This window comes from Nesoenas mayeri, assembly GCF_963082525.1.
Source record: "Nesoenas mayeri genome assembly, chromosome: 14".
Taxonomy (NCBI): Eukaryota; Metazoa; Chordata; class Aves; order Columbiformes; family Columbidae; genus Nesoenas; species Nesoenas mayeri.
The window spans coordinates 942269-967745 of NC_137556.1; positions in this window are offsets into that span (position 1 = coordinate 942269).

Consider the following 25477-nt stretch of genomic DNA (forward strand, 5'->3'; position numbering starts at 1 on the left):
TGCTGGCAATGGGAGGAGCTTTGACACACAAGTATTTCCAGGTGGGGCACTGTTTGGATTAGGGGTTGAAGTTGCTTATCTTTTTAAGAGAGTGAATATGACAAGCACAGCTACTCTCCTTAGATAACAGATAACATCTTACAGCTTTGGTTCTGCAGAGCATACTGGATTAAAAAGAAGCTCAAGGAAAGAAGAGGCTCATTTTACAGCTTGCTGCGAAGATACAGGATTTAGCACCATTTCCCTGCTGCCACTCGGCTGGGCGCTGGGAACACACCAGCCCCACATCCCATTCACATCCAGCCAGCAAGCACCTGCGTCTCAGGAAATGATTTGTTTGTTCCCTGGGTGAACAGGGAACTCTGCACCAGGTTCTGCTGGTCTGGCACCTCCTTGGCACATCCACATTAACTTTGGGAAAATAATAAAAATAATGGCCCGGCTAATTAAAGCCCTAGGAATTCTATAGAAGGCCTTATGACACCTACATTAATATAAAATGAGTTCATTATGATTAATGTTATTAAAATAAATGTCATGAGAATGAATAATGGCTGGGTCATTATTTTAAAGTGTTGCCACTGGATCTATAAAAGCTAATGATTCAATTCTGGGGAAGTAATTCTGCACGTTCAGATCCAAAACCTGTGGAGGATTCAAACTTTCCTGCAAAACATAGCTTTGGAAATAACGGAAGAGATGTGTGTTGTGTGAGAAGCAGCCGTGGCTGGGCTGCGGCGGGTGGACCAGCAGCAGCCTGGGCCTTTCCTGGGGCCTCACGCCCATCTCAGAATTGTCCGCACTGATTTCCGTTCGGGTTTTCATCAGGCCACTTTTTTGTTTGTTTGTTTGTTTCTGTTACTTTTTAAAGGAGATTTTGGGCTTCAGTTTGTGAATTTCGAATGAGGGGGTTTCTCAGACCAGCAACAAGTGATAGAATGAGAGGAAACGGCCTCAAGTTGTGCCAGGGGAGGTTGAGGTTGGATGTGGGGAGCAATTTCTTCCCCAAAGGGCTGTGGGGCATTGGAACAGGCTGCCCAGGGCAGTGCTGGAGTCACCAGCCCTGGGGGCTGGACAGAGATGAGGTTCTCAGGACATGGGGCAGGGACAGGGCTGGGTTATGGATGGACTTGAGCTTGAGAGTCTCTTCCCACCAAAATGATTCTGTGATTCCACGGTCAATAATGATGCAGATAGTCTGGTTTTTGCATTTGTTACATATTCAAGTTGCTATCTTTTTATTATTCACCTCTTTGCTTGATTTCTCCTAACACAGTACAGTAGCTTTACAAACACCATAAACTTGCCCTTACAGGGAAAAAGAAAAGCCTAAGAATGAAAATATTTACTTATATTATTGACACTCAAAACCTAATAATTTTCAGTGCAATGGTTTTTACATGTGCGAGTCTCTTTAGTAACTCGTGAAGCCTTAGGAGGTGTTCTTTAGAAGCTTGATTATAGTCTCAGCAGGAATAAAATATTTAGCAAAGATGTTTGCATACTCTTCAATTGCTCCTTAATGGATTGTCTTTGTTAACCTGCTAGGAGACATCCTGTTTCAGTCAAGGTCTGCTGGTAATTTATCCTTTTTGGCTTAGTAGAATACATGTAAATGTATGTGTTGTTGTATAATCCAACCGCAAAGAGGAGGCACGAGAACGGTGCTGCCAGCGATGGCGTTTTGTTTGCGGGGATGGAGGGACAGCCCATGAGTGGCGAAGGGCGGGGGGCGGGGGCTCAGCCGCTGTCCTGCGGGATGCTGTCCGGAGAGTATGTGATCAGAATGGCACAGAACCTGGGCAAAGAGATCGATACTTGATTTCCAGTATTGCCAAAACAATAAAGTTTAAGAGGCACATCCTACTGTGGAGTTAAAATCACCAGGGGTATAAGCAATGTAATAAGGGCTAAAATGTATGTAATTTATATAATTATTTTTAAAGCAATGCATTTGCCCGGTCACAGAACTATTTTAACTGCGGTGACGTAAGGCCTAATTAATGAAATGACATTGGGAGAAGAGGTACCAATCTGCAGAGTGCGCGTTTTAGTGCTGCTGATGTAATGGCGCTGCAGCAGCAGAGCAGCGCACTAACCCTGCCAGCGGGCGCTGTGCTGCTCAGCAGGACGGGCGGGAACAGGCCACAAGGGTTGTTGACGTGACTGAGTGAAGCGGGTTGATGAGGGTAAAACTGACTGAAGAAATGCAGAAGGTCCTCCTGATGCCAGATGACGAGGTGGTGAAAGGGCAGATGTGATTTCGTGTGCAGAAATGTAAAAGGGGAAAGGAACGCGGTCTGGCTTGCGGAAGAAATATGCTGATGGGATTTAGGCTGCTAGTTCTTATGCTGATCCTGTAGGAAGTAGCAATGCAAATATTTTAGACCAACAGTGGCTGGAGGGGTTGAGAGCAGCAGGTGAGTCTTCCCAAGGCTTTCTTCACGCTCTGCCTCTGCGCACTGGTCAGCCTAGAGGTGCCAGGTGTCCCGGCTGGAGACAAACGTGACGCTGCCGCACAGCCGGGAATCCCATTGACGTTCCTCAGTATTCCATACGCTGTCGGAGTCTCTTCTGGCTATAAAATTCAGGGCTCCTTTGAACTCAGCTTGGGGGAGGAACGGGATTTAAGACTAGCGCTGCAAACTGCCCGGCGCAGAGCAGATGGGGCTGTGTCCCCATGGGTCACCGCGGCCGGTCCCGGTGCTAACCTGGCACAGATGGCTGCGGCCTCGGGTCCATGCTGCCCGTGGGGGATGGAGCCCAATGTGGGATTAAAAATCAAGACATGCATCCTGGGCTTTGTTGTTGCTAGGGCCTCAAACCTGCTAATTTCTGAGCAGGTGTTGAATTTATTTTTCTCTTAAATGTTTTAGCTGTAAGAGGTGTGAATCACTCAGTTCCATTTACCCAAAGGGCTTTGCTCCTGGGGTTTGTTGGTGTGGATATTTGCAGCAGTCACCTACGCTGAGTGGGATGCTGTTACTGCTGTGTTAAGGGGCAAGATGCTGATAAGGGAAGCTGAGAAAACCAATTAATTTTGGGTTTGTAAACCACATATTGATGAGAATGATAGTGTGTACGAGCAGAACAAGAGGTTCAAGAAAATGAGTTTTGAGATGGATTGATATATTGTAAATGGGTGCGGCAGCAGAGATAGTTGCCAGAACTTAGTTGCAATTTCTCTCCTCGTGGTTTCTTGACTGTGCAGAAATATTAAATATAACTAAAGGATAAGGCAACTGCTCTTATCTTCCTGTTCTCAATGTCGTCTTCTTGTGCTTTGCCAGGAAGGGTTTATGTCTGCGCTGACATAGACAGCTGTGTGCGTGCTGTGCCCCAGCCCAGCATCGGGAGCCACAGGGTGAAGGATGAGGAACAAATACTCACGTTTCTGCTATCTTGCCAAAGCTAAAGGTTGCTAATTTAATCTGCTGCCGAACAGCTTGATAGTCTATGAGAAAATCCCACTTTTTTCCACGCACAAAGAGCGGAGCGCTCTGCCACGGGTGCTGGGAAGCTGGGGTAACCAGGCCATCTGCAGTTATTAAACATGGTGGTTGGCATTGAAACCTAGATCAAATATCTCATTTCTCAAATTCTGTATTGTAATATCTCCAGCTATTTTTATGATTTATGCAGCCGTCATAAACCCTTCTGTCTGCAGAAACCTGCAGCAGTCACACTCAGGCACTTGCAAACCTTTGACTAAAGCTGTAGATATTTCTTTAAGCTGGAGCTTTTTGATGCAACCACAGATCCCTTTACGTGCTGTTTCTGGAAATATTTTGTCATCTTACACCTAAGCTACCTCCATAACATTAGCATTGGAGCACATCTCCTGCTTCGAGCTGCCGGGTTGCCCTCGGCTGATGCTCCGGCGCTCGCCCAGGAGCTGCCATCAGTCCCTGCTATTTGTGCTCTGCGGCCGGTCACCTAAGCAACAGGTTTCATAGAGTTAGTGTGGAAATGGCTCGTTTTACACAAAATGGAACAGCATGTGAACTGTATCTCGAAACACCGGCATTGAAACGCCACCCACTCCTGCAAAGAGGGGTGCCCGTCTCCGCGGGCCGTGCCCGGGACCAGCCCCGCCGCTGGCAGCACAGTGACCAACGTTTTCCAGACATGTGTTATTTTCTGCCTCTAAAACAGGATATAAACCACGTTGCTGCTTTTTGTGCGTTCAGAACTGCCTGTTGGCCCTTACATGGGCTTCTTTACAATTTCTGGTCACGCAAAGAGCTGCATCATTTACAGGCAGGATTCACAGGAATGCGGCTCTGCTGCGAAGAAGCAGCTGGAGGACACAAATAAATCAGGAATCCTCCTCACAAGCTGTTTCATGTTATCATGAAAGTTTATAGATGGAGATAAATCTTTTCTGACCTATGTGACCCAGCTGGCAAGCAATGGCAGGTTCCCGCTGAGCCTGGACCCAGGTTCTTTCAACATTTCTGAAGCTTGTGGATCATCCCTCCTCCTCTCGGACACAACTCAGTACACAGGCAGTTGAATCTCCTCCTCTCGCAGCTCTGAACTCGCGGGGTCTGGCTTCCTTGCTCTCCCCATGGCCTGCGCTTGCGGTCTCCCTGCAAAAGGAAAACTTGTCTGCACACTAAAACTGCTCCTAAATTCACCCGATAATCATCCCTCACACCTGACTAAGTCTGGAAAACCTCTGCAGCTCTGACATAACATGACACAAATCCTCAGCTGTGAATTCAGCAGTGTTATTTCTGCTCGGGGGGGTGTGGGTGTTGAAAAGGGCTGTTCCGTGTTGCGCCTTCCCAGGTTCCCAGTATGTTACCAGGTTCCTGGTGTTTCCCGTGGCTGTTTGTGGGCAGCTCCTGCTCCCTGTGGGGCTGAGAACCCCCCAGCACCGCAGGTTCCCTCAGGCCAAACCTTGTTCCAGACCCATGCGGACACTGAGAACCGCACTGAGGGCACCCCCGGGGGGCTGGCAGGTGGCTTTCCCGTCCCCATGTGTCCCTCCCATTCCTTGCTGTTGGCTGTAACACTGGGAATGTAGGAGACAAGTTATCTACTCTGCAACCAGCTCTGTGAAACCTGTGCAGGACATGACAGAGATTCTCAGATCTCTTTATTCACTTAGAACTACCTTGCCTGCTCATATTGAAGATTTTTTTTTTTAAGTAGTTTTGTGATTTTATTTCCCTTTTCAGAGCTCCCAAACCGGCTGTGCCTGATGTCATATTTCTATTATTGAGCATTTATGGGGTGCACAAGGACATCTTACAAGAGACTGAATTGGACAAGGTGTTAACACGGGTATCGCTTAACGCGCTCCAGGTTGCATGTTAAACTGTTGGAGCAGCTCTGCATGGGCTCAGCTCTTACAGAGCTGCACATTACTGAGAGAAAATAACACCGAAGAAATGGCACTCCAGATGAAGAATGAGAAAGGGGATGTCTTGGTGTAGGAGTTAGAAATGAAAGATAAGCAAAACAAAGCTCTGAAAGGGAGCCATCCAACAGAATAAAGGAAACAAGGGCGGTGAAAAAATGCTCCCGTTTCAACAGCATGTACGTTTTTTTGACTGATTGGAAAAAATGGAGTTCAATAGGCTCTTACAGACTCAGTAACTCAAGGCAGGCTGCTGCTGCTATCTCTTGCTAAAAAACCCGCACACAACTTTGGATGAGAAAGAAAGGAAGGGTGTGGAATAAATAACACTGTATATTTTGCATATATATAAGCAAAAAAGCTAGATGAGAGAGTAGCATGGCTCTTAAAGAACCATTAAAGTAGCATATGCTTATAGAACTAATCCTGGGGTGTCACGGGCCGGCACAGCAGCTCGGGCAGCCCCAGCGCTCCCTGTTGCAGGCGGGTGTGCGAACTCAAGACCCAAATGGTGTTTGCACAGCGGCGCAGGCTCGGTGTGCCCTCAGCACGCTGCAGGGTGCCAGCCCTCCTTCCTAAAACATTCGTGTTCCCAGAAAAGCCAATAAATATCCTCATGTTTGATCTTTACCAAATTACAGTCAAGGATGGATTTCAAGTGTTTTGCTGCTTGCAAACACTTCCACACAACTCTCACTGTAGTGTTGCAGGGTTCCTAACGAAGCATAAGGACTAAGCTCAAGCTTTTTTTGGGAAGGCTTTTGTGGCGCTGCTGCCAACCATAACTGACCGCGCTTGAAGTGCGGGAGCTGTCAGTGCTGGGGTGAGGTGTTTGAGGGGCTGCCCAGGCGGGCTGTGGCAGGGCGGTTTCCCTGCTCACGGTGGCTGTGCTGGCCGTGGTGGTGGGGATGTTTCCCTGGTGGTGGTGCTGGCCGCAGTGGCAGGGCGGTTTCCCCGCTCGTGGTGGCGGTGCTGGCCGTGGTGGTGGTGCTGGCCGCAGTGGCAGGGCGGTTTCCCTGCTCGCGGTGGTGGTGCTGGCCGCAGTGGCGGGGCGGTTTCCCTGCTCGTGGTGGCAGTGCTGGCTGTGGTGGCGGTGCTGGCCGCGGCTCGGGACGCGCTGCACCGGCGCTGTTTGGACAGCTTTGCAGCGGCCACCGGGCCCGCGCTGCGGTCAGGCTGCTGATGGGCTGTCTAGACACGCGCGCCTTCTAGGAAGCCGTGTTCCTCTGTTCGTGTTGGATCGGCCAGACAGCCTTTTTCATCTGTAACGTAAACATGCCCCTGAAAAAGAATCTGCTGTGGCATTTCTTGTATAAAAGCCCCTTTTTTTGAAGGGGTGATTTGATTCATGTATTTCCATTCCCTGCTGCAGATATAGTTTCAGCTTTCCCATCTGGGTACTAGGTTTCCTGAAAAAAAAGGGCGAGCTGAAAATGCTGAGTCCCTCAGAAAGTGCTCGTATTTAGCAAGGAGCCACAGCTGTGCAAATACAAGGCCTTGCATGGAACAAGTGAGCTGAAATCCACCTGGTTTGACGGCTTCCCCTGAACACGTGCACCTCGGGCTCTCCCCGAGAGGCTGGAGCGGAGCAGCCGGTCGGCGCTGGCGCAGCCGCGGCCAGGCTGGCTCTTGCCATTGCCAGCGGCGGCTGCCAGCGCTTTGCAAGGCTGGACCTTGGGCTTGGTCTGAAAGAACTGTTGCAGTGGGGAATTCCTCTGACCAGCATGAAAACACACAGGCATATCTTTGTAACTGAAGCAATATGTCCTAGTGGTGAAGAGAGGGGGTACCCGAATCAAGGGATGAGGTTCTGCCCGGGGGCTTCCCCACTGGCTCCTTGTTGGCTGCTGGGTGGTTCGCCTGCCCTGTGCCACGGGGCTGCCGAGGCGCACGCGTTGCTGTGTGTGCGCAGCAGTACTCACCACGTGTAGGGAGGGCAAAAACTGTCACCTGAAAGTGCAGCTTGGGAAGTCTCAGGGACTTCTCAGCTCCTCCAGCTCCCTGTAAAGTCTCCTCTAGTTGGATCTTTGCATTTCCCCTTACCTCGCTCTTGCATGTCTGAAATGGAATCAAACCAAGAGGCCAGGTCAGAGCTACCTCCAAGATTTTGCACTGACCTGGAAAAAATGGACATGAAAGTGAAGCCTTCCCCTTTGTGCCAACAACTGTGAACAAACCAGCTTTGCTGAACCTGCAGAAATACGACAAGTGTGCACCAGGGTCAGAGCAGGCAGCTCTGCTCCCCCCACAAACCCTGCTGGATGTGGGCGTCGCGTGTCCCCGGCTCAGGGTGACGTTCCTGCTCCCTGTGAGGGGAGCAGCCCCGGGGAAGCTCAGCAGCTCCTCTCCAGGAGGGGCTGCAATAGGGGCCTGGGATGCGGCACCTGGAGCTACACACGAGATGTCAGTTGGTGAAGGGGCTCTCTTGTGGGCATGGCTTAGTTTGGGGAAAATCTGTTCTCTGCCACTTTTCTGAAGACTTTCTCTGCTCTTCTGTTGACCGTCCTGCTTTTGTTCATGAAATTAATATGGCGTCGAATTTCAAGTGTTATTGAAATGTTTTGAGCAGGTCTTACCCCTAAACAAACATAAGATCAGAGCCAAGAAAAGCACAGAAGGGGGACGGAGACAACAGTCCCCTCGCTGTGTTGGAGAGGATGGAGATCTCCAGCCTCACTGCCCAGCACCAGCGTGGTCCCTCTCCAGGCCGGCTCAGCGGTGCAATACAGCACAGGCTTCCCTGAGTTTCTCTTTGTTCGTCCAGTCTAAAATATAAGAAGAAATTCTGTGTGATACCTACAAATCCAAACATAAATACTATGGTTGAGCAAGAAAACAAAACGAGGGTTATGAAAAACAAGAACTTAAAACGAAAAAAGTCTGCTGTATCGCTGAAGGGCAAGAGGGTGTTTTGCTGCCTTTGTAACGTACAACCCAGAAATTGGTGTGAGGGTTGAAATGCAGCAGAGCAGCAAAACCGCTGCGGGTGGGTTCCATAAAACCAACATTTAATTATTGAGTTATTGTATCTTATTGAAAGGCCTTTTAAAATATTTATCATTTAATCCTAGCTGTAAAACTGAGTGTTGTCATTAGGCATGTCTAAATATTGGTTCCATTTGACTACCTGTTTTGTGTCAACACAAACAGAAATGGAAATGGTTCCTTTCTTGCTCTTTTGACAGCAGGCTCGCTCCCTCGTGACGGGGTGTTTGATAGATTTGGGATGGCTGGGAGTGGAATGGATCTTACACAGCTTGGCTTTGGATGTCATTTTCAATTCTTTTCCTCTGCTGGAAGCACGGATCTCTTTGTTGTGAATCTAGGACCACCGAAATAGTTTCATTGTCTTCAGTTGCGTTTTGTGGTTCCCTGCAGAGTAGCTGCTGAGTCAGAGAAGGTGCACAGACAACAGCTACAAAGCTGTAGGTGTTCTGGGTGATTCTGAAGAATGCAGCAGAAAATTAGGCACCTCTGATAAAATAATGAACTCTATTAAATTTATATGACTTTTAAATAAACTGCTGTGGAAGCCGATTAGTTAAGTGTATTAAATTCTATGAGACTTTGTTGCAAGAGCTGCTTCACCTGGCAGTCAGCTGGAGGAGAGCGTGGCTGCAGCCGTGGTGCCGTTTGCAGGGGCAGCGGCGTTTGCGGGAGCAGCGGGGATGCGGCAGTGGCATTTGTGGGAGCAGTGGAGATGCAGTGGTGTTTGCAGGGGCAGTGGCATTTGTGGGAGCAGTGGGGATGCAGTGGTGTTTGCAGGGGCAGTGGCGTTTGCGGGAGCAGTGGGGATGCAGTGGTGTTTGCAGGGGCAGTGGCGTTTGTGGGGGCAGCAGGGATGCAGCGGCGTTTGCGGGGGCAGTGGCGTTTGCAGGAGCAGTGGAGATGCAGCATTGCACCAGCCGAGGTGCTGACCTCCGTGTCCATCACCACCTGTGCTATCAGTCCAACCTGCAGCTCAGCCCAGTGTCATTTATCTACTCCTGGCCATTTACAAGCCAGTGTTTAACCCCCAGACAGGAGCTGTGAAGAAGCGCAGAGGCGCGTCGTATGTGTTCAGCAGCTGCCGCCGCGCGCTGTGCAGACATTAACTCCCCGAGTGTACTTGCCCTTTGTGTCTGATTTTAATCCCATGTATTTCTATCAGTTTTAATAGGTACATTAATATTGGACACCAAATGTTGAAATTACCTGAACTTGAAACGCCTGCCTATGAAATGAATTGAAATAGATTCTCCGTGGAAGTTACTGCAGTGCCAATAAGGATTAATTAAAACGCAAATGTTCTTCATTGTGTGTTAATTGAGGAATTGTTATTCAGTCAACCTTCTTGATTTTTCTCTGTGTTAAATAATCACAGAAGTATTTCACCTAGTCTCACTGTTTATTTAACCAATTATTTATGGGAGGGGATATTCTGCATTTATTAGTATTTTAATTGGAGAATTTTATTCCCGGTGGCCTAAACATCTACATATGTTCAGGTTTTGTGCTTAGCTTTTTTATCTCTTAAATAACCAATGTTCCTCATTGTGCACACTACAGACAAAAAAATCGTTCAGGTCCTCAGTGCAATTGAACTTCATTAGGGCTGGAAAAGCAGGGGCCAGGTTTCCAGCTCAGTTGTGCTCATGGAAGCCTAAAGTAACTCCCACTCGGCAATAATGGATTTACTTGGAGTTGATGCTAGTATCAAGGTGAGAATCTGGCCTCTGCAATTCAAGTGATTAGAGTGCGCATTGTATAGTGAAGTTCAGCAGCTGCCAGTTCAAAACGTTGTATTTAATGGTCACTGATTTATACAAGTTCACTTCACAACATACTCACAGTTTAGAAGGTGCCATAAGGTTTAAATCTCCGTAAACAGAGTCATCTTGTAGGCAAAAAATCTTCCCTTTATAAGGACAAAATTGCCGTGTATTTGTGTGTGCTCAGTTTTTTTCCTGTATGACTGTACTCTAGGTGACATTACCATGTATTAAAAAGGATCTGAATGTGTGTATTCCCATGCTGCACGAGCACACGCGCAGGTTCCATCTGCCGTTCCTGCGAAGAGTTTGGGGGCCACACCGAGAAGGAGGAACCCGGGTGAGGACACAGAGGTTGGAGCTGGCGCTGGCAGGTTCTCCAGTGTCGGTCCTTCTGCCGTGTCTTGCACACCCGGGCCCTTTACACGTCCCTCAGCTGGACTATACTGGTGCCTCGCGCTCTCTGAAGCCCATGTGTGCAAATGCTGCTGCAGTGGCCGCGTGTGAAGCTGGAAAGTGGCAGGGAGGAGATGAGCCAAGCGAACCAAGCGGGAGCGTCCTGGCCGTGCACCCAGGGGAGCCCATCTCACCGAACACTGGAATGTTCATCTTATCAGAGTTGTCAGCACATCCTTTTAAACTTGGCATCTTAACCTTTGTGGTTGCTCTGTCTTCATTACTCTTGATCAATGGTTTTCTCGGTGCCTGCTCATTTATTTATTTCCAAATGGTATTAAACATTTTGCAGACAACCCCTGTGATGATGCCAAGGGAAAGGGGTGCATGCCATGCGTGGCAAACCAAACACAGGCCTGTGTCATGAATTTCAGCCCCAGTGCACGTCTCGGTGATCCCCAGATCCTTCAGAAATGTGAACAAGATCACACGACTAGAATAGACACTCACCGACATGCAACGTTTTCTAATTCTTGGAAATTCCTATTGATCTAGGATTGTGTTTCTGATAAGGGAAACTCATCCATGGTTCTGGAAAAGGAGTTAACAAAACCCCCGCGTGACAGAAGATTAAGAAAGTGAGGACCAGGCAACAAATCACGACAAAACTGTGGGGGAGTTTTCTCTGTTCTGCTGCTCATGACACCGTGGGGACCCATAAAGACCTTTCACTGAACACTGGCAAATAACCAGAGCTGGAAATTAGGATGAATCACAATCCGTGCTTCTAAAAGAAAAGAAGCTATTATACTATTCTGTCCATCCACCACTGCCCATTCACCCAAAGCTTCTTGCAGAGGCGCACTGGTGGCCCGTCCCTCCCTGGCTGACCCTGGAGATGCTTTGCCTATGGAAGCACCGTCAAACTGGGGCAGGTTTTGGGTTCATCAACCTTGACAACGTCCTCTGACATTATTAGCTGAATTCATCAGCTATTAATCACTGCAAGATATAGAGGGTGTACTCCGGCTAGCACTTGGAAAGACTTTCAATTCACTTTCAGCTCTATTTATTCCTTTCAACTAAATGGAGTTATTAAAGGTCATGACTTCATTTCCAAAGTGTCAGGTGAAAACACTTTTCAATTTAACAAATAGAGGACACTGCTTGCAATAAAATTAAATACCATCTCAAACAGTTTCTTTGATTTTAAAAGAGGTTTCCTAGAAGTCTGACTTTGATTAACTGAGCCCAGGTGTGGACTGGGAGGGAAACGAATGCTGGCGTGCAGTGCTCGCAGGAAGGCTGTTGACTCCAGTATTGGATTTTGGGACTCTGGGTTTTCAGGGAACAGCAATAAGATTTCTTGTCCTCCTTGGTACTGAGTAACACAGAAAGCCTGACGTATAATAACTACCATGGGCTGAGAGGTTTTACAATAAAGCTCACACTTACATTTTATGATCTGAGATTTACCTGCAGAACACTGGTGAGTCAGTCATGACTGAAGAAGTTTTCTCTGCCCTTATGTTCCTTAAGGAGTGTCTACACGGGATGTCTTGTGTCTGTACACATTATGGGTGTCTCGGCTGGCCGGGCAGCGGTTGTAGCGCGGTGCCATCGGGTCACGAGGTCGCAATGCGCAGGCAGACTCGTGCGGGCACAGGAACTCGCCTGCTCCATTCGGTAGCTGCAGAGCAAGTGTTTCCGCTTCTGTGAAAAACTGCTTTAGAGTGACCAGGCATCTGACCGAGGCCAGATGTTGTTTTATCAGACTGGAATAAAAAGGTGCTTTTAATAGAAAACAGATCTGCAAAAGATGAGCATAACGCCAAAATACTAGAAAGGCCCCTTTGTGAGCTTTTTATCTTACAGTTTGGAGCTTTGTACACCTTCACTGGAGCTGTATATTTAGTTCTCCAAACACTGTAGTACAGAAATCCAGCTGTAATCAATCAGATATTCTTCCTGTAGTTCACTCTCGTTATTCCCCACAGAGGTTGTAGGAGCAAGGAACTCATTTGTGAAGGTGGCTGTGGTCTCTGAACGTGTTTGGGCATCAGGAATGTGACGATAGCAAATGAAAAGTATTTCCTCTGAGGTCCAGTCTAAAGATGTTATAAATACCATAAGGTGATGTAAATAAGAATTAATGAAAAGTATCGGTCAGGGCTTGTTCTATGGCTTAGAGCGGGAGCAGCACAACTACAGAAATGTGAACTATGTACCAATATTTGCTTTATGTTGTTTGTTTGTAATGTATATGGCTTGGCTAAATGACTTTGCTTAGTTTCCCCGGGTGCATTTCTCTGGGTTGTGCAGACAGACACTCCAAACCTTGTTTCTCCCTGTTGAGGTCTGTGGGCAGGAGGGCGCAGTGAGCCTGGCTCACCTCGCAACTTAAAATGGGAACGGGAGCTGCCAGCCGGTTACTGGAGAACAGTGAGATGGGACAAGCAAAGCAGAGGGAAGAGGTTGAGTGTGTGCGCAGGTCCCTCCATAGGGCAGCGATGCGGGGGCTGCCACCAAAGGGTCACTTTTAAAGAAGAATTTTAAACAATGTGCTTATTAAATCTGGGATAAGTGGTTGTTATCTCAGGAAAAAAATGATAGGGGCTTCTTTTACTACACACTAAAAAGTTTAGTCTAAACTTGTGAGACTTTGAGGAGTAATTATTGCAAATGCAGTCGATGTGCTAATCCATCCAGTGCTCAGAGGTCAGAATGCTTCATCAGATTAAGGGATTATAAGATTGCTAGAAGATTGGTTGAGGTTATTTCAAAGCTTTAGTGGTTAAATTTTGTTTTAGCGGTTGCTAAAATGAAACAAATATGTGATTGTGCTTGTGGAGCAGCCCGGGGTTTGACCCACGGACTGGAGAACTGAATACAACCCGCTTTAAAACACGTACTGTGTCCTGCAGGGCAAGTGGATCCAGAAAACACGGCAGGATCAGACAAACCCGAGTGCGGAGCGGCGGGAGAGGTGCAGAATCCGCAAGCCTTGGAATAACTGACTTCTCTTTATTTAGGGATTACAGTTTAATTCCTACTTTCAGGTACAGCCAGCAAAACACGTAATCGCTAATTAAAGTAAATAGAAGCATGAAAGATATGTTGAAAAGTACCTGCGTGTTTGCCAAGGGGATGTGTGAGATTATGCCGAGCGTGTGAACGCGCTTTGCTGGGGATGGCCCGGTCAGCTGTGATTTTCAGTGTGCTTTCCCATTAAGCTGCTGCTTTGTGCGGGCTGGACACGAGAGATCCAGCGCAGAGCTGAGGCGATCCCGCAGCAGCGCTGTGCCTGTGCGCACACAGGGCTTGCGAGCACCAGCGTTGTTCTCGCTAAAAAATACACTTCAAAAATATTTAGATGCCTTCAGGAATTAGGGCAGGAACAACTACATCTGGTGTGAACTTGGTCCATCAGAGGTGAAGCCGTGTCACACAGCCTGTGTCCCCAGACACATGGTGCTGGCTACTAACGAAGTGCAGGTTGTCAGCATGAGAGCTGAGCTCATTACTGGAAGGAGCCCAGAGTATCCTGGCTCAGAAGTCACCGGGACGGAGCCACGGAGGGTGCTGGGGTGGCCGAGGAGCGGAGGGCGCTGGGGTGGCCGAGGAGCGGAGGGCGCTGGGGTGGCCAAGGAGTGGAGGGCGCTGAGGTGGCCGAGGAGCGGAGGGCGCTGGGGTGGCCGAGGAGCGGAGGGCGCTGGGGTGGCCGAGGAGCGGAGGGCGCTGGGGTGGCCGAGGAGCGGAGGGCGCTGGGGTGGCCAAGGAGTGGAGGGCGCTGAGGTGGCCGAGGAGCGCAGCGCGTCTGCTGGCAGCGAGTGGGGCATGCGCGCGGAGTTTTCACCTTTGCAAATCTCTCACGGTCTCTATGAGGACTCTGCAAATGGGTTGGCTTTGCTCAAACAAGCGAAAACGATCCTGAGCGCCTGCGAGCAAACCCATGGGAGCAAGAGGGAGCCAGGGCCGTGGAGCTGAACCCGTTCAACTGCCTCGGCAGAGTTCGCCCCACGGTCACCGGGACAGTGATTTATTGCTGGTCTTCCGTGGTGCCCAGAGTTGCTGAGCCAGGCTCTATCCCACCCAATATGCTAAGAACCCTGTGCAAAATCCTGATTAATATCTCAGGCTGTTCGATGTGCTTTCATTCAATGCAACGTACATCGTTTCCAAAGCAATGTGTTTGGGGGTCACTCACCTAATTTGACTAGAGAAGCAGTATTTATTTTAGATACCTCAGACTTTGATTTCATTTGGTTCTGTTTCTAATTAGCTAATCATGCTATTTAACTGTGATCTAAGTATCTGAGAAGAAAAATAGCAAAAATTTTAATCAGCTTACTGCAGTACCTAACTACTTTTCTTCTAAACCGGTGGGTAATTGACAGTACAGTGCCTAATATGATTTGTTTGGTACTTAATTATTTCACTCGGCGGATAAGAAAATGCTTGTAAGCAATTGTGTCACGATTCCTTGGGGAAAGATGCGTTCACCTCACTTTCACCGTGTGTCCCTGTGAGTGTGAATGTGCTGGTGGCGCCGCAGAAGAGGCGACAGCTGGTGCTGCTGGTGGCTTTGGGACACGGAGCCAAGGGACGGCCCCGGTGGAGGGGACACCGGCCCCTGCCCTTCACCCCCTGCGCCAGCCTGTGGGGTAGGGTAAGTGTGATGTAGAAATGGTGACAGCGTTAACAAACCTCCCGTGGCCTGAAACAGATCCCCAGGTCCCAGCCTGCTGCCTGCCAGCGCTCCTGTGCTCCCCGTGTCCCAGCTGGGCGATGGTCCCAGGCAGGACCCAGCCCGGGTTTCCACCTCCCCCGTCTGCGTCCCCCCTGTCACATCGAGTGTCCCAGTTTTGAGGTGATGGGGAGAAATAAGCGCAGGAGCTGTTACTGCTGCTCAGCTCACGTCGGGAGGGACATCAGGTTCACCTGGCGGAGGGGACGCAGCGGTGATGTCCTGATGCCCGGCCCAAGGGAGCCTCAGTGCCTGTTTTCCATCTGCCACCTGCAAATTTGGTCTCTTAATCTCTTCAAGTGAACGTCAATAACTTCTGAGGTCTTCAGCCTGGCAGGGTGTGACTCGGCTGTTTGGCGAGACTGGCCAGCTTAAACTTCTGCCCTTGTCATGACCTTGTGTCGTTAAGAGCTTTGCTGTCATTGATTTTCAGTCCCTTTATTGGTTTATTTTTGCATCGTACAAGTGCTCAATGAAAACAGACAGCCCAAGAGAAAAACCCAGCATGCCTTGGTCAGTGCTTTGTTTGCTAGTGCTAGCGAAAGGGACGTGAGCTGTATGTTGGGCAACAGACTGTAGAAGATGTATGCAGATTAGCTGCTAACGTTGGTTAATTTATGAGTTTTGGATAAAACCCAGAACGGAAGAAAATTGTGCATGGGATTGAAATGCCAAAGTAATAGGAAGGAGTTGATGTCTGAAGTCTGAAAGCCTCTATGAATGATACGCAGAGAAATGAGCACTGACCCCTCTAAATAAATCATCCTCAATGTGGCTGGAAACAGCGGTGGTGCCGGTCCCTGCAGTGACATCCCGGCTCCGAGCACAGAGACCTGGTCACTGCTCCGGCTTTGCTGCTTTGCTCTGGTAAAGACCCCGAAGCGAGACCCCTGCAGCTCCCGTGCAGGTCGTGGTGCGATGCCAATGGCGCCACTGCACCATTTTGTGTCTCCTGTGGCCTCAGAGACAAGACAAAATATTCCAGGAACACTTTTGCAATACTGTTCTGAACCGTAACATGGCTTGGAAACGGCATGAGTTCATCTGGTGCTCCTGTCTGAGCAACAGGAGAAGAATTATTTTAATTTAGGTCTCGTTAGTATGGTTACATAACTAAAAATATCCTGTGGTAAGATCTGTTGGAGTTGGAGGGAGCCGGGTGGGCAGGGGGAGAACAAAGGCTGCGTTCTGCAGCGGGCACGTCCCACTGCTTGACATTAAACACAGCCAGCGCTTTCCCGTCTATGCAAAGGCTCACGCGGGGACTGCAGCGCTTCCCGCTCCGCTGGGGTGGGCTGACCCACGGTGAGTTGGAACAGGGAGAGGGGCTTTTCCTCCATTCAAAACAGGAAAAAAGGAATAACAATCCTCTTATAGACTTTTGCTTAAATTGGATTTTATTCCCTTTTTAGCATGTGTGTGATTTTTCTTCGCTGCCGGGACATGTAAAGCAGCAAAGCTGCATGGGGTTAATGCCTCTGTACGCTAAAAAAAGCAGAGGCTGGCAAGGAGTGGGAGAAGCAGCTCAAGAGAGGGAGCTTTGTTCCAGTGTGAGTGCTTCAAGTGTGAGGGAGCTGCTCGCGCTGGTACTGGAGGCTGAAAGAATGTCACTAAAGGGATGAGATCTGATTTTGTTTAAATATATAAAGTTTAAAATATAATATCTTTTAAAATTTAAAATATAATATCAGTTTAAAATATAATATCTTCGATGACCAACCCAACAATGTGGGAAAGACCTTTTCCACAAATATTCTCGTGTATAGGGACTTCATCTGCTGTTCTATGCACCATTTCATATGGTTGTGATAACAAATTTGGTTTGGCAAAATTAAAACTTTCTTGTAATTCTGAGGATATTCAGCTCTAGGAGATCACTAAAATCTCCATCCTCATTACTGTGGGCATCATTGACAACCGATCACTGAGGTGTTTTGCAGATAGATATATTGAATTTGTCAGTTCACATATTAATTAAATTCCCTCCTACTCTTGGGAATAAAACAGAGCTGGAACTGCACGCAAGCACATGAATGATTTCTCTCCTCTCATGCTTGCAGCCTACATTGTAGATCTCCGCTCCCATTTAAGACAACGTCATGTTTTCTTTCCTGGTGGGTACACACTAGGAAGACATCAGGAGAATGGGGGGAGAGGCTTTTGCTTTCTAAGAAAGGCTGGAGGAGAATTTAGGGTCTCTCAAATATAACGAGGCTTTAGAGGAAGGAGGTTCCAGCGCGGGCGCTCGGGTACCAGGCGGCTGGGCCGCCATGTCCCTGGTGCCGGGATGGGGATGGAGGGTGGTGGGGACACTGAGCCTGAGCTGCTAGAGCCCGAGCGAAGGGAATTAGCAGGAATAACAAGGGAGGCACTCGTCTCCCTGAGCAAAGCAGAAACTGACACGGAGAGAAGGATGAGAGGGATCTGGCATCTGTAACATGAAAATTGCCAGAACATTCTCAAGAGTCATATTTTGATTTGCTGGTTCGTTGCTGGGAATGGGGAGCAGCTCAGGCTTGGCAGACTGGAAGAGTTGTCATCTTCTCATTTTCGTGTACTTCAGTACTTTGTAATCTTGGCAAAAGGAAGGTGCTGAAGGGGGTCTATTCTTGACTTTCCAATTCTTGCATTTCCAATGTTAATTAAACAAGGAAGTTTCCTACAAGCCTCTTCTTGTTAGTTTGTTCAGTCCTATTTCAAGATCAAATAGGCTTTAGAACAGGTCTGGATAAGCTCACAGACTTAATCTGTTTGAAAGGTATAGATTGGGCAACACGGCAGCGGTGGCCGCAGCTCCCAGCACCCCCGCCGCGCTCTGGCCCGGCCCCCGCTGTCCCGCACCTCGCTGTGCCACCCGTCCCACACCTTGCTGTGCCACCGCTGTCCCGCACCTCGCCGTGCCATCGCCGTCCTGCACCTTGCTGTGCCACCCGTCCCACACCTTGCTGTGCCACCGCTGTCCCGCACCTCGCCGTGCCATTGCCGTCCCGCACCTTGCTGTGCCACCCGTCCCACACTTTGCTGTGCCACGCTGTCCCGCACCTCGCCAAGCCGTCACCGTCCCGCACCTTGCTGTGCCACCCGTCCCACACTTTGCTGTGCCACGCTGTCCCGCACCTCGCCAAGCCGTCACCGTCCCGCACCTTGCTGTGCCACCCGTCCCACACTTTGCTGTGCCACGCTGTCCCGCACCTCGCCAAGCCGTCACCGTCCCGCACCTTGCCGTGCCACCCCTGTCCCACACCTTGCTGTGCTGCCACCGTCCCGCACCTCGCCGTGCTGTTCACACAGCACGGCCCTACCTGACACCGGTGTCCAATGGAAACATCCGCTTTGTGTTTTCTGCCGCTAATTCTTGAGCGAGATCAGCATTGTTGAGGCTCATTAGGATTCAGCGAGAACTGATTGTTCGTTAGAGAGAGGAAAAAACGTTCCGTGGAGCCCTGGGTTTGATAGAACTATTTCACATAATTAAGCAATTCCACAGCTCGGCATTTTATCCCTCTTGTTATCATTGCACTTTGTTAATAAGTTTTTAATTGCAAATCATGTCTATGACACAAATTACACTGTGTTTACTGATCAGCAAAAAATGCCATGATAACCAGCTTGGATGCCAAGTCCTTCAAATACACGAGCTGCCAACTTCTCTGTCTTACACGGTCTGGTATTAAAATAGCTTCAGGTTACTGAAGATGTATTGATTTCCGGTTCAAGGTGCTGTGTTCTGCCCAGCTCCTGCCCTGGGGCTCCAGGGAGATGGAAAGAATCGCTTTCAGAACCGAGGGAAGTTTATTTATACATCGCAGACCAGCAAGTTTGTCCATATCTCCCAGGTGTTCTGGTTTGTATTCTGCATCACTGCCATGTATCCTGTGCACACATCAAACTTATGAAAAGTGGCTATTAATACAATTATTTGAGATGGTTACATACTCGCAATTACCTGTATAGAATTTGTGCCAGGCTGAGCAATAATAATTTATCCTAAAATTTATATAGACTCAAAGACCTGAAGACAGAGAGCTCCTTTCTTTCTTTCTCTGAGAATCTTTACGTACCCCCCTCACTAACAAGCGGACACTCCTGAACTGATTTTGTAACCGGTTTATTCTATGACACACGAAGGAAATATTTGAGTATTCATGTTCGGGTGTGAAGTTTATGTTGAAGTGGCTAAAAACTATTTGGACTCAAGTTAGCAACTATTTTCATTTAACAAAAGGGATAAAAGCTTCAGAAAACCCCAGTGAGGTTTGCATGTGTTTTAGAGAGGATTTTAGCTTAAACAAAAAATTATGCCAAAAGTGCTCAAAAATGTTTGACTTCGAAAGTTCGTATGGATGTAGATCAGCAACAGAAAGGAAAAAATAAATGAAAAGCTTGAGGTCAAATAAAGTATTTACTTCAAATTGAACTTTGAGCCATAAAGCCCGTGGCCCTGCGGCGCAGCATTCGGGAACCAGCGGTGGTGCCGCTGTCAGACCGTGCAGCGCGGCGCGGGGTCCTGGCTCCTGCGAGAGGTTCCGAGCCATTCGGGAGGTTAATTGAGATTAGCTGATTAGTTATTAGCACCAGACACTGGCACTTGTCCACCAGCCCTTGCGTGAAGATGAGGTTGGGATTTCTTTGCTCCAGGAGAGCGCCGACAATGCAACTAGGAAGACCATGAATTTTTGCCCTGATCTGGTGACCTTATTTTAAGACCTCGAGCAAACATTCCCAGGTGAGGCGGGTGAGCGCTGAGATGCTCGCACACGCTCCAGTTTTCAGAGCTCACCTTTCAAGCGTTGAACAGCAAACGAAGTCATTCCAACTTCAGTTAACCATGATGTGTCCAGCTCTTTCTCAGATTATAAAAATACATGCCTTGCTCATGCTTTTTAATGTGGAAAGTGTGCTCTAAGCACACTCTTAACCACCGCAGGGTAAATTACTATCCCCTTAAATCACTTCCAATTATACCAGACTTCAAAATACGCTGCTGGGTCTCATTCCTTTATTTGAAGTAGCCTTATCGGGAAATAATCTCTTAGTTCAGAGAACAGAGAGAGCAGATGTACAAACCGCTGCTGGATTTCACTTTCCAGCACTTCTTTTCCCCAGTGCTTGTTGTACCTTGTGCTTTGGGGTCAGTTGCTTCCCGCTGCCGTTTCCTTCGAATGGATTTTGCGTTTTGCCCCTCTCTGGTGACAGGGACATCATTTAACATCTCCAAGGGACAGGGCTGTGCCAGAGCAAGCTCTGTTGCATGTTGGTGCTGCACAGGGTGTGCTGCTTAAACAAAACCGAGCTGTGCGCCAATGAAAGGAGCAAACACCATTAGCACTTGAGAGTCCATTGCAGCTGCAGCTCAGGTCGTCAAGAGAGCTTGTTTAAATTGCGTAGCCCTGTTAAATAACCCTCTACCAAGCATACACATGCACTGAGTTGTTTCATTGTAGAACACACAGGTTACTGCTGCTTTTTTCCAACACCTACAACTTCATTCTTTCTTACAGTTTAGAAGTTTTTTGTTCTACTGCTCTGATTCAGAGAAAAGCACCTGTGTCGTTTGGGTTCCATCATGAGCTCCTCTGCATTATTCCCATCACAGATACTGAATTACATGTGCTGGCAATGGACACCGGGGTTCCCTGGGCTCTGCAGGGCCGCGTTGGGGCGCATGGGGCTGCCCCGAACCCACAGCGGGACCCGCGGCCCCCACCTCACCCCAGGAACAGCTTCCCTGGTTCAACGTCCCTGGAGGAAACACAGCTTGTAAAACCTGTGTGTGCAAACATACCGCCGTTCGTTACAAAATACCGAATACCAAGGGCAAGGGAACCAATGCAGATAAAGTCTCATCTCTTTTAAAGATATCTAATGTCCATCAGCCTTCAGGCTGCAATTATTCCTCATGGGTTAATTCTTTGAAAATCCAAGACCAGCACGTGAGAAGAGCTCCAGAGAGGGTGGAGACACCCAGCTCCGTATTCAATATTCCTAGAAGGTCAAATAACTAACTATTACATTTAGAGTATTTGAGTTCTCCTTTAAGTGGATGTAATGAATGAGATCAGAAGTGCAAGCGGTTGCTCAAGGGCTGGATGTTACAAGAGGAAGTTCACCCTGCAAGTCAGTATCATATGCCCAGAATAAAGTCCTGTAGTAGGGTCAGTCCAATGGTTGTCAATAGGGCAACTAAAGCGTTGGTCAGTGTGTGCTCAGAAAATGGTGTGTGTGCACCAGGGAAGGCAGCCATCCTCCCGCTATCTTAAAGGACATCCTGTGTTTTCTCCATTATGTGGAGAGTAGAAAGGAAAGCTCAGTGAATAAAACAGAAAAACCTTTACAGAGTCAACACTGCGAATTGTAACTGTTCATATAAATGCTGGTTTAGTGCAGAACTCAGCCCAAATACGTCCTAATCTCGTAACAAAAATTAACACAAAATCAGAACAGAAAATGAGCGTGTTTTCCTAAGGCTGTGCCCCGGATTACAACATGTGCAATATCTGCAGTTGTATCTTCTCGCACTGATAACTCAAATAAACAAACACTACAGTGGGAAAAACTTCTCCAAGACACATGTCTGAAAACGAAGTGCAAAGTATGTGTTTCTCGGAATGAACAGCAATGTTATTGTGCCTGTATTAGTGAAGACAGCAATTATTGTTGGCACAAGGCTTGTTGTAGTTTGTCCAGAGTTTTCTGGGTTGCCCTCGATAGGCTCTCAGCTGCAAGGCAGCGTGCAAACGGAGCGGATATTGTAACAGCAACCTCAGCAGCACACTTTCTAAGAATAAAATTCCAGAAGCATTTCTTGTGGCTAATGGGTAAAGCCGTTTTCTGTGCCGGCAGCAGCCAGGGCGCCAGGAGACCTGTGCGCAGCCCTCGGCCGCTGAGAGCGCCGGCGGTACCGCGCCAACCGACCCGCGGCCCCGGAGCCCCCAGGGCTGACACTGCTACTCCCCAAGAGCACGGGGGTCACAGCTGCCCGGGACGAGTCTGTCTCCTTCAGTTTGGGGAAATTCATTGACTTTGACTGAAAACGCTGCGTTTTCTCCGTAGCGAACAATGCGCCAAGGCACGGGGGTTTTCACTGTGATGCAGTTTAAAGGAAAACTTCTGTCTGCTCTGACATGAGAACATAGGCACAGGTTGTTTCTTTGAGGGAGGTTGTGGGCTGAAATGGTTGAGTACAGGATCCAGGAGCCTCCCGGTGCTCGGGCTCTGGATTGTTCTGGATCTATAGAACTTCTTGTGCCTGGTCCAGCAGCAAACGGAGCAGCAGAAGCAGAGGATTCCCTGTGTGAATCAGTGCTGTTGGAATGCGAACACCAGGCACACGCAGAAATGGTAAGAGGCAACTTCAAATGGAAGGTATAGCAATGATACATCGAAAGGGTTTAGTAATTGAATGAATGGATGTCATTGTGTCTGGACCAGCCTTTGCTTCTTGCTGTGGGAGCTCCTCTGCACACCAGAGGCGGGAGGTGCATCAGGCAGGAGGATGGAGAGAGAGAGATTTGCACGGTTTAAATAAAGAAGCTGCGTTACACGGTTCTGTACACGGCATTACACTAAAACAGTTTTCTTCCTTCTGCAAAATTGATTATATGCCCATTTTTCACCTCCTACATTCACACTAAGCTCATTCCTTTTGCCTTTTCTTTTTCTTCAGATGTGCATTTTACAACCCCAAAAAAGATGGAACAGTGGGAAAAAGTGAATAAATATCTCAGTAAAACCCAAGGGTTTAGCTCACAGGGGACAAAAGCGAAGGGAAACAGGGCTCAATCTTCATGTTATGCAAGTTGACACATCAGGCTGGAGATGCTCCACTTTCCTCTTCCTTAAGTAGTTCAGGGAGTTCTCTGCAGAAACCAATGCAGTTTGGTCAAGTAAAAATGGAAACGGTCTGTCTGAGTTATAAATGGCATTTGCTGCCAGGGGAATAAAAATCACAAGAAACAAAGCTCCTGCCATCAGGAGCCAGAAGAAAGGAGACAGTGGAATATGGAGCAGAGGACAGTGATGGCTCTATCATAAAACAAAAGCTGAGCTACGGAATGTTTCTAAAATAATAGCCTATTTCTTATAGTTTCCTAAAATGGCACCATTTTCACTGATGGCACATGCCTGTCTCCCAGCCTTGACTCACTGTTCCCAGCTCCAGCCACAGAGTTTCTCTGCGGAGCGGGCGGCTGAGCGGCGCCTCCTGCTAGACCTGCTCCTAGCGCTTAGGAACGGCCTGGGCAAGCCGGGACTTGTGAGCAACACAGGCTGGGAGGGACGGGGACAGGGCAGTCACTCCAGTTGTGCTATCACAGGGTCATCGCCAGCAAGCTCTGGTAATTACATCACTCTTGTATTATGAAGTCAGCACAGCCTTCCCCTTACTAAATTTAACATCCTCCTTTTTTATACACATTCCATAGAGAAAGAATATTTTGGGCTTGTGTTTGATGGTGTTTATATGTAGGCAAGACACTAAGGACACTTCTATTAATAATGATATTGTCTCTTGCCAATGAGCAGCAGACCTACAGGGCAGCTCAGAAATGCTTCCATGCTTTGCATAGAATACTTGATGCAAGTACTTAATTTTAAATGTTAAGTGTATTACATGTAGCGAGTCATAAATCTGAGAAAGAGAGAAGAGAATAAATATAGAAACCCTGCTGGATGTTTGGTTTTTGAAAGTGCTGACTTGAGCAGCGTGAAGATGGTTTTGGTTCAGGATCAAGGAGGCACCTGTGTCAGAAGCGCCACAGCACTGCACACGAGTGGGGGTTTCTGTGGAAGAATCAAAGCAAGCTGAGTTTCCAAGGGTGTGTGAGGTTAACCTGTTCTCAGCCAATCAGCCATATAGAGACCTGTGTGTGGGGAGGGGGCGGTGCAGCTGGGGCAGCCCAGGCAATCAGGGGGTGCAGCTGGGAGCCCAAGGGGCTGAGGGGGTGGCTGCCCAGAGTGGGCTTGAGGAGAAGGGGCTGGGGGCTCAGTTCTGGTGCTGCAGCTCGGGTGAGGGCTTTGCTTCTCCTTCTTGAGGCCTGGAACTGCGGAATGCAGAGAGCTGGGTGTACAAGGGCTGGGCATGCAGAAAGCTGGGTGTGCAAGGGCTGGGTGTGCAGAGCTGGGTGTGCAGGTGGGTGCTGCCTGACCAGGTGTGTTGCCGTGGGGGGTCTGCAAGGGGTCACTTACAGGGAAATAGTTTTCTGGCGTGTTTAAGGGGTGTCCTTATTACACCGAGAGAAATGAGAATTGCCTCTCCTGGGATGAAAGAACAGTTCCTTGTGACTAGTCGAATAAGAACCTTCCAGAGCTGGCACTGAAGAGATTTTAGAAAAGAAATGCATACAGAAAATGCACGTCCGGATTCTGATAGAGCTTCATTTCATCAAAAGCTAGTTGGTTTTGTTTTGGTTTTTCTAAGTGGAATTAGGAGCTTATAGTCCGTTTGCTAACATACTGCTTAATTATGAGCTGAAGGCACTGAGCTAATTAAAGAATGTTGCAGTTACACACCTGATTTTCTCAGCGCTTGAAGTGTATCGCGTTCCTTCTGCATGGTGTAGAACAGGGGTGTACTGGAGTGCAGAGCAGGGGTGCACTGGGGAGTCTGGGGCTCACACTGCTCGTCCCCCTGCAGGCACGTCGTCCCCCTGCGCCAGGCGCTGCTCTGCACATCAGCCCAGCCGAGCATCGTGGGCCAGAAACGCTCCACCTAATTGCAGGTAAGAAATGAGATTTTGTATTTTAGGTTTCAATGAGCCCCTGCAGAAGTCCCCCTGCTCTCCGTGACGTGCCATGGGGCCACCCCTCCTGCACCGCGCGGTTGGTGCCCAGCGCCTCGGGCAGCGTGTGCTGCTGCGGGCAGGGTCGCGCTCGCCCAAACGCGCCTTTCTGGCGTGAAAACCAGCTGTGCCCAGGGTGGCCCTGCTCGCCGGTCACTGCAGAGACGTGCGTGGGCTCCAAGGGTCACATCAGGTGGCGATTTGATTTTGGTTTGGTTCCCCTCCTCATTAGTCATCATTAATTATAATTTTGCTATCTGTAATTATGGAATCTCCCAAGGGATAATGAATGTAAGGAAAATAATACAGTATTACTTTATATGATTAAAATTGCAGAACTCACACTCTTGTTCTGGTATTAAGACCGTTAAGACCTTGTCCTTCCTACCTGTTGTGTGTCTCGGGGAGGTGTGTTTTGAGCTGTGCTCTTTGATGG